This window comes from Melanotaenia boesemani, chromosome 6, assembly GCF_017639745.1.
Source record: "Melanotaenia boesemani isolate fMelBoe1 chromosome 6, fMelBoe1.pri, whole genome shotgun sequence".
NCBI classification, from domain to species: domain Eukaryota; kingdom Metazoa; phylum Chordata; class Actinopteri; order Atheriniformes; family Melanotaeniidae; genus Melanotaenia; species Melanotaenia boesemani.
This window is the reverse complement of record NC_055687.1, coordinates 17,078,277-17,087,955: the sequence shown is the minus strand read 5'-3', so window position 1 is coordinate 17,087,955 and position 9,679 is coordinate 17,078,277. Positions and strand designations below refer to the sequence as shown.

At 36.8% G+C, this 9,679-nt stretch overlaps 1 protein-coding gene across 2 annotated transcripts in view; it reads left to right on the top strand.

The window, feature by feature from the left end:
* The window catches only part of cacng8b (calcium channel, voltage-dependent, gamma subunit 8b), a 31,032-nt gene continuing 21,353 nt past the window's right edge, over positions 1–9,679 (top strand). For both annotated transcript variants that reach the window (XR_006010888.1, XM_041989192.1), the window contains exon 1: positions 1–297. The gene's annotated coding sequence lies outside the window, so the exon portion shown is untranslated. The remainder of the gene's footprint in view (positions 298–9,679) is intronic.

Genomic DNA, 9,679 nt, shown 5'->3' with positions numbered 1-9,679 from the left:
ACAAATCCGTGTTCAGTGACGTGTTTTGTACTAGCCTTTAAAAAATGCATGTTAAACCCTTTCCCATCACAGACTGGTTTAAATAGAATCAGGAGCTGTGGGTTCGTTCCCTTGGGTGCTTCTTATTTTCATCATTTCTAATCACCCCTTGTATTTGTTAATTTATTTATTTATTTTTGCCTCGACAGACCCGATATTTAGCCTCTCCATCGTCCACCCCCTCTCTTCTTTTTCCCTCCATCTCCTTCTCTTTGAGAGAGCAACGCACTGCGAAGCTCTGAAATAAAAAGCCTGCAGGTAAGACCTCTACCAGCTTCTCTATATAATCCTAACTACACTGTAAGAGCACTGTTTGTACTTTGCAGCCTAATGGCTCACAGCGCACACAGTGTAATTTATGTGCCACGTTGATTTGACTTATGTTGTCTGTAACTTACCTCTGCAACTGACAGTGTGGAATCTGGAATTTGTTGAGGAAAAATAATTATGGTAATTATCTAACTTCTGCCATCTCTCTGATTGAATGCTGATGATAATTCCCCCACTTTTACGTGCGGGCCTATAATTAGCGACTGCAACGTCTATTATGCAAATGAAACCCTTATAATTGCACGTTTGAAGCGCCCGTGCACTCGCACCGCAGGTGTTGAGATTATGTATGTTGTATTTGTAGAAATAGTCGGACACGTCTTCGGTAGGTTATTTCACCCAGTGTAAATATGCACATTCATGCGTGGTTTGTGTCCCATGTACTGTGAATCTTCTGTACCGGTCGCTTGATGCTCGGCGTCCATTTTCCATCGTGTAGCCTCTGCAGGCAGGGTGATGTGTGTAGCTTACTCCATTAATGAATGCACCGCAGTCCGCATCACTATAACTGAGCTTTGCACGTTGTCAGTGTCGTTGCTCTGAGCTCGTACGTATCTAAGCACTGGTCTGCACAGCTTCTCCAGCTGAACTCCCTTCAGTGTAGTGCAGGGCCAACATCTTAGCTCCATGTTGAACCTGGGCCACATCATGTCATCAGATGCGCTTTTAGTCAGTCTGTGCACTGACAGAAGCAGAGGTAAAGGGCTGCAAACCCAATCAACCATTCACCTAAAAAAAATCACACCTCTGATTACATCTGGGCTGAAGGTGGAATGTCTTGATGCCATAAGAGAGTACACTGCAGCATTCAGGAGTTTCTATGCACTGTCAGCAAACAGCACAGTGAGTTAAACCTGTCTTTGACGTGGCTGCAACCCATAACAAGTACAGCTCTTTTTTCTCAGAGTCTATTTTTGTGATGAAAAGTATGCTGTTGTGGTCACATGCAATTTTGATATTATTGTCACTAAGCTCATCAGCTTTTTGCTGAAGTGCTGCATCTTTTCTGTTTAGGGAACAGCCTTTCATTTTTAAAGGCAGTATAAATGTCCATCAGCACCCGCCTCCACAGTTTTAATGCAGATCCACCTTCTTGATCCAGATTCTTTCTCACCTCATTGCTGAACTTTTGAATGCTTACATTGATCTCACTTATGTGGAAAAGTGACAGAATGTTCGGACTGAGATTATTGAATGTTTTTGCATTTTTGACTAAAATTAAATTAAACAAAGAAAAAATTAAACTTGAAATCTTTATTGCAATACAGATTAATTACAGCACAGTTAATTAATTGCCATTCTCTATAGCTGTTGATGTATTGTAAAATATATGGCATCCACATAAATCAGACTAAATAACAGCATATAATATAAGGTCAATGCATGCACATTGATCCATCCGAGAAGTCTTTAAGGCGAATTTATGGTCTGCATAAATTCTTACTTTAAGTGCTTTGCAGTGCAAGCAAAAATCATCCATGCATGCAGCTAATTTATATATAATAAACATTACTACACATTTTCTATCAATATGTATTCTCACACATCAATAACAACATTAGCAGCACTTATGAAGATCAATGTCTAATCCCAGAACACCTTAAATAGAAAATGGGGATCAAATTACGATCTGTTCCATCTCCCACCATGATTATATAGTATTAACCTCATAATTATGTGTTTAAGTGATATTTTGCCAAAATTGTTACATCTGCCTAATTCACTTAATTAAGACTACTGATTCTCCATACATCATTATTTCTGAAAACTTTAAAATATAACTAAGACAATTATACTATGAGGCTAACAATATGTTTAACAATAATTCAAAGCCTCATCCATCATAGTGTTACTATTTACAGCTCACCTCTCCATCAATGATCAGTAATTCTTTCATTAAGCACAGTTGGTCCTGTCATCTGTTGGTCACACCCCCTCAGCCCTACTGCCTGCCACATGCTTAACGCTGTCTGCGCCATGTGTGCGAGGTGCATGTGGCCTTGATGATCATCTCTGTGGATTTTGGATTACTTTCAAAGACCCTCAGTTGAATCTAAGATCTGTTTTTTACACTATAAGGTGACTCACTACAGTCAATAATGGTGTGAAGCCCACACAGGTTCTAGTTATGTTTTAGCGCCAGCCAAATAATAATAATGTAATACTCAATTAGCCCACAGCATTGTGAAATAATAATTTCTGAAAATTCAGGCTCATTTAGCTACACTGTTGCACTCAAATTTTATAACTGGCTAGGTGGTCAGGTCTGTTTCTCTCTCTGTTGGTCTCTGAGGGGAGGCAGTTCTGCAACCATCATCACATCTGTCATGTAGCTATTGTTCAGAGGATCAATGCCTTTGCTGCAATTTTCTTGATGGTCTGAGGTTTCAGTGTTCCCTTCTCTCTTTAGTCAGGCAGAGACTCAGGAGAAAACCCATCCATCGCTGAATAAGACTTACAGATACTCCAGTTTAAGTATGATCTCAGAAATCTCAACAAATCTAACACTACACTTGCCACAGTTGCCTACTTGCCACCATGTAACTTCTGCTTTTTGCACAAATCAGTAAAGCTAACTCCTGCATATTTATTTTGCTGATTAAGACTGACCCTAGCTCTAGCTAAAAGAGCGCTTACTTGCTGAATACACAAACTTGTCTGCAGTTCCAGAGAGGAAAGTCTTTCATCTAATCTTTTTCTAATTGACACCTGTCTCAGTGGCTGTGACCCAAGCATTAATTAACCCAGAGCTTGGTGTTTTATAAATGCCGGTCTCAATTCAAGCACAGCCTCTGAGAAGACGTTTGTGAGAGGCTGTGATGAAACTTTATTGTGGCAGTGATAGGTCTGTACTGTCAGCTGCCCTATCTGTGATGAAAGCTTCTTTCTAATTATAAAATAGGTGTGTGTGACTTCATCACCATATTCACATTTCCCAGGATTCCTATCAAATAGTTCATGCAAGTTCATGTCAGTTCATGTGTGCTGACTTCTCATCAACTGCTCACTCATAAAGGCCATGAACTGTGGATTAAAGCACCAAAATGATAGACCTTCAGAAAAATTTGTTTGACATTTTTTGGAATTAGCCTTTTTGCACTGATGTGAAAATTGATAGCACTCAGGAAAGTAACCTTGTGACATGTGGAGCTGGCGATGACAGGTTAGTGTAAAGACTAACATAGCTGATTAGGAGGTCAACAGAGCCATAGAGTACATGAAAACATCAAGCTTGTGAATGTGTTTTTGACAGACGAAAACCTCCTCAGTACCTAAAATAACACACCATCAATGCAAGCATAATGGTTTTCCAACCTAGATATTCTTTTAAGTTGTGTTTTACAGTTCAGGAAATTCAGATACAAAGTATGAATTATTTTTTCTTGTTTAGCTGTCTCTGCCTGGTTGGATGCCTCACATCTGTCATCTGTGCAGTTATTCATCATAACTTTGGCTGCACTTTATTGAGCTTTGCACTGCACTTCACTTGCACTTTGCTCAGTGTGGCAACAGACCAATATTGTGAACCATTGATAATATTGGGTATCTGATGCAGCAGTACAATCATCACATTCTGCCTGTTCTTTTTGCAAAATACCGGTTTCAAGTACAAGAATGAAGGTTGACAGCTCAACAGTTTTGCCAGAAACCAAAAAACCTAAATACTATTTCTTAAGATTTTTATTTGCAATTTGCTCAATTTCTCTTAACATTATGATCATCCTTTGAGCTGTGTGGGATTTGGAATGGGGTCTTTGTGGATTGGGTTTCCTCCCACAGCTGACATCAGATCCCAGCAGAGTGGTCTCTGGGATAAACACTAGACTTCTTTTTGGGTTATTCGAACCCTTCCATTGGACATTTTATGGGGACCAGGGCTGCCTTTCAGGGACAGGCTACAAAGGGATGCAGCTAACAACTCATAAATATAACCAGTCTACAAAAGAGCCACTTTTAAAGTTTTCCATGCAAAGAATTGTAAGATGAGGAGTGCCACTCTCATTGCCTGTCAGCGGGTTTTACATTGCTGATGTTTGGTTTATGCGATAAATTAATTTCTTCTGATTTTATTGTGTTGTTTTTCTTGATTTTTTATATGCTTTTTGATATTTTGATATATGACTTTTGGTTGTTTTCATTGATGTTTGATTACACTAAAGATACGAGACAGTTGCATCAAATATAGACAACACAATTTGAAAAAAAGTGAACATATTAAAGTGAAATAGACTTTTTTGCTGTAAGTGACCAGATTCTTGAATTTCTTACTATGAAATACAATCTACCTTTCTTTTTTCTTTTTATGGTTCTTTTCATTTTGCAGTTGCAACGATGGTCATTGATGAAAGGAATCAAGGTTCAGAAAGTTCAAATGTGAATTCTTCAACTATGAGGAGGCATGAATTCAACATTTAGTGAACATTTCAATGGGATTTGCAGTAAAATGGAAAAATGCAAATATATATTGAACCCAAGCTCTTCATGCAAGTTACACCCTTTTAAAATATTGACTTTGTGCCATATTGGAAAATTTGAGTACTTGTACATGAGCTTAACATTTATTACAATTTTTATTTCTTTTAAAGTTCTGAAAGCTTTTTGTTGGTGGCACACAGCCTAATACACTTGCAATTTATATTTAATATGAAAGTGCATCTTTAATATGACTTTTGGGTGTGAAAACACTATAAAAAATGATAAAAACCACTAAACAATTTTCTAAATGCCTTTCAGCTAATTGAAGAAAGGGTCAAAAGCATGTTGTTCACATGAATGCAGGTATTTTTAAAACACATTTTTAGCACCGAAACAGAACACTTAAAATCTTAATAGAGAAAATCTTTCCTTACCCCAATATATATATATATATATATATATATATATATATATATATATATATATATATATATATATATATATATATATATACAAAATAAATTAAACATTGTCAGACTGCACACCACTATCTTTTTTATAGATCAGATCATGTGCCAACCACCCCTTTGTTTACATGGCAACAGTGGACCTAGGCAAGATAGCACTGGTGCTAACCTTGCTAATGGATCTTTTAAATGTTTATACATAAATGTAAAGTTACTCCCTGGCTATTTTGAGGAATGGAGGCGCCAGACCACATTATGGACTGCACTGATACATAAAACCATACTCCAACCACAGAGAACTTGTCACTAACATGACCAGTTTTGGACCAAACCTGGTCGGACGTTGAGTTAGCGTAACTTCACTGAGAATTAGGGGATTTTTGGCTAAATAATTGCAAAAAAAAAATTCAGGATGTCAAGGATATCCCTGCATTTGACTGAGATGCTTTGGCCATATACTGAAGTGCGGGAAACTGCTTAGAGCTCATCTGTCAGTCCTGGTAAACAAGTTGCATGTACAATGTATGCTTTCATTTAGACATGTTTTGTTTTGTTTTGTTTTTTTGTAAAACGTGCAATGTTGAGTATGATTTTTCTTTTTTTATCTTAAGAGAGTAAAATATAATTTCTGTTTTATTTCTGTTTCATGCATTCATTCATTCATTCATTCATTCATTCATTCATTCATTCATTCATTCATTCATTCATTCATTCATTCATTCATTCATTCATTTTATTTGTCCATTAATTTAGTCCAGCGTGGGTTGCAGAGAAGCTGGAGCCTATCCCAGCAATTAGCAGACGAGAGGCAGCTTACACCCTGAACAGGTCACCAGTGTATCACAGTATTTTGGCTTCAGGTATTTCATTTTTTTCTTTTTGCTTTGTAAAACCTTAAAGACAACATCACACAAATACCACCATTAGTGAAAATACAAATTTGCTCTTTCATACTTTGAAGTTTTCTTTTTTCCTTCTTCCACCTTAACATGCTAACCTCCTCTATTCTGTTCTCTAATGTGCCTTCTAATGGAACTGATAACTAACATAGTACACAAGCAAGTATGTGAACAATTTAACTTATGATGAAGCTGGTTTCCTGCGCAAACGCAAGGTTAAAAAGCAAGCATACTTTTAGATCATAAGTGGTGCTTTTTCTCTATTAATCATGTTCTGTGTCAGTAGTTATTGCAAAGTTTTGGAGAAAACATAAAATCAGTCAGTGTTTACCTCAGCTGTGCCAACAGTGATATTACTCAAACACTATATAATATATAAACTTACATGTTAATTAGTTAAGAAAATAATTACTAATGCCCTAATTTCACATACTTTTGTAGGAACTCAAATTTTTCTCTATAACCAGTATCTCCAAAAGCTAAAAGCAATTTTTTTTTGTTTTGTGTTTTTTTTGTTGTTGTTGTTGTTGTTTTTGTTTTGTTTTGTTTTTTTTGTTTTTTTTTTGTTTTTTTTTTTTGCTTGTTTGTTTGTTTATTTAACCTTAATTTATACAGGTAGTCCCATTGAGGCACGCAATGTTTACCTAACATGCATGTCTTTGGACTGTTTTCTCTAGTTACATTTTTATCTTTGGCTGCATTTGGTGAGAATGGTGAGTTAAAAAATAAGCATCTTCCTTTATGAAAGCTTTAATTTTAAGACCCATCTTGTGTTAAATTTGCAGTGTTTCACTCTGTGAACATTGAGGGTGTTTCATGTGTATGGCTGCACATGCGCATCTGTTAAAGCACAGGTTCATGGGTTTATAAGCACTGGGTCATTCAGAGACACTTTATTTTCAGAGCCTTTTAGACCAAGGTGTTACTGTCATTGCTTCTGCAGACAGTTCTGCTATGACAGGCAAATGCTTGGTCGCATACAGTTTGAGGATCTTAGTGGATCCTTAATATTTTCTTAATAATAGTTGAGCTACACTTTGAAGCCGCTCTTTAAGATAACCTATTTAATGATTTAATTTAAAAGAATTCTGATCATTTTGACAGTTGTGGGGGTTTGCAGCTTCATAGGTGCATGCAGACCAAAGGTTATTTTTCATGTGGATCTTTTTCAGTGCACAAGTGTGTGTCTGCACTGAGTGCGAGTATGCATAGATGTAAAACGCCAGATGTGGGATTTCAGAGTTCAGGTGTGTAGCTTCTTTCATGATTAAGGAGAGAAATCATCTCTGCTACCAAGAGTGACTGCTCTGAATATTAATGCATGTTTTCCTAATGTTCACTGCTGCCATCTCAGAATAGAATACACTGCTTGTATTTTTAGAACTGTCATCATAAGTAGGCCTGGTGCATTTTTTTTATTTATTTATTTTGGTCAAGCAGTCAGTAACAGCTTATGTCATTTTCACCAACTACATTTCTGATTTTTTTTTTTAACCTAACATAATTCTGTTTATGATCACACTTTGCTGTTGTTATTACAGTATACAGAAATATTCTCATATACCCACAAAGGACCACTGCTTTTCACATGTGTGAAAAAACTTATTACAGTTGTCATCATTTATTCAATAAGCAGTTTGGTGGTTGATTCATGCAATGAATAGCTAATGGAGCAGCTGCTACAAGATTCAAATCTCCTGTGTGATTTATGGCTATATTACCCGAGCCACAACTCATTGGGTGGGCTTATGTTTTATAAAAGCAAATGTATACTGTCATGCAGGGAATGAGTCATGCAGGTAGACCTGATTACATCTGAAGTTTTCTGACAGGTAAGGTTCTGGTTCTGTAATTTTCTCTGCAGCTGCTAGCTCCCAAAGCTAAGCTCTTGGCCTTTGTGGCTGCAGTCTGTCCTCCCACTGCTAACTGGCCTCTGGTTGGCCAATAGCACTAGGAAAGCATCACTGTAAGGAAAGGCAGGCTCTGGGATTCTCATTATGATAACAAAGAAAAGCGTGCTTCTCAAACCCAACTGTATTCTAAATCTGATCTTCTCCAGAATATATTGCTACAAAACTCTAGTAAGCTCAGTTCTCTCTTTTTTTCAACCAGTAATGGAAGTATTTTTTAATTACATACCTGTGTTCTTCAACTGTAGCTTCTCCTTAAGCCACAGAACACATAAAATGTTTCAGCCTCTATCTAACTGTGTTTAGAGGAGTTATAATTTTTGGTTTGTCCAGCGATTTACAGTTCAGTCAGAAAATCAAGATGCTGACTAGGAGTTAAAGGAGGCAAACAAATAAAGAGATGAAAATGAGATCTGCAAGAACTTCTAATATCTGATATCAATACAGTGCAGGAGATAAAAAACAATCTTCTGCTGTCAAAGTTGTGCATGGTGGCATGGGCAGATTTGTGTCCATCAACATTCTTTTTCTGTGGCCATGTTTTGCAATAAACATCCCAAAAAAACTAAAACAATACTAAATGCTTTGGTTAAACTTTTTATGTTCTGTAAAACTTTCTGATTTAAGCAGGTTTTGTGATTTCTTTTACTGTGAGTTTTAATATGTTCACAGAAGTTTTGATGGGGCACAGCCGGTGCACATGTTCAACCAATAAACCAAGGCAAAACTCTGCATACTGTTCATGTGAAGGAGACTGTTTTGTTAGAACATTAGTGCTAGTTGCATTAACAAGTGTTAGAAGTTTAAATAACATCTGTAGTTGTGACCTCAAAAGGTAGATGAATAGGTCAAAAAACTTTTGGATGAACAGGTGTTCATTTCCTGCTTTTTTTTTATTATTATTTATTTAATGCTACCCAGTGACATGCGGTGAAGTTTATGGTTGGTGAGGCACTGATTTACAACTGTAACAACTGAAAAGAGCATCTTATTTCAATATTCATTCAACAGCATGCAACTACTGGTAATGCTTCATATCCTATCAGCATTCCTCTTTCAATTACACTCACACACCCACTGTTATTAACTCTATTAGCTCTAAAAGTAGCTACTGGCTGTCCTAAAAGTCGCTAGAAATCGCTAAATGACATCATCTAATGTGCATAATAGCCTGGTACATGGAGGCTGCTGTGAAGAGGGATGTCATGGGAAAGGCAAAAATGGACGAAAAGACAACCTAAAAATGTTTAAAAAGGTAAAACTAATAAAAATAAAACAAATTCTTATGTTAATATTTTCTTTTATTCTAGTTTAATTTTATTAAGTGTATGTTGTTTTCTAATTAGGATGCTGCAACATTTCACAACACTTGTTTTCCTCCACACTTAATAGACATTAATATCTGATGGTAAGCCAGCGTGAGATCATCCTGCACCAGCTTTGAACGTTTCATTTTCAGCCTGGTCATGAAACAGGTGATCATCTCCTGCTCTGAATGCAGCTACAGCTGCTGCCAGAAGCCTCTTCTGATTGCTTTTGGACAGGAGCACCCACCCCTCATTGAGAAGAATAAACTTCTTTCATATACGTCAGTCTCCACTACTGAAATAGTCGCTAG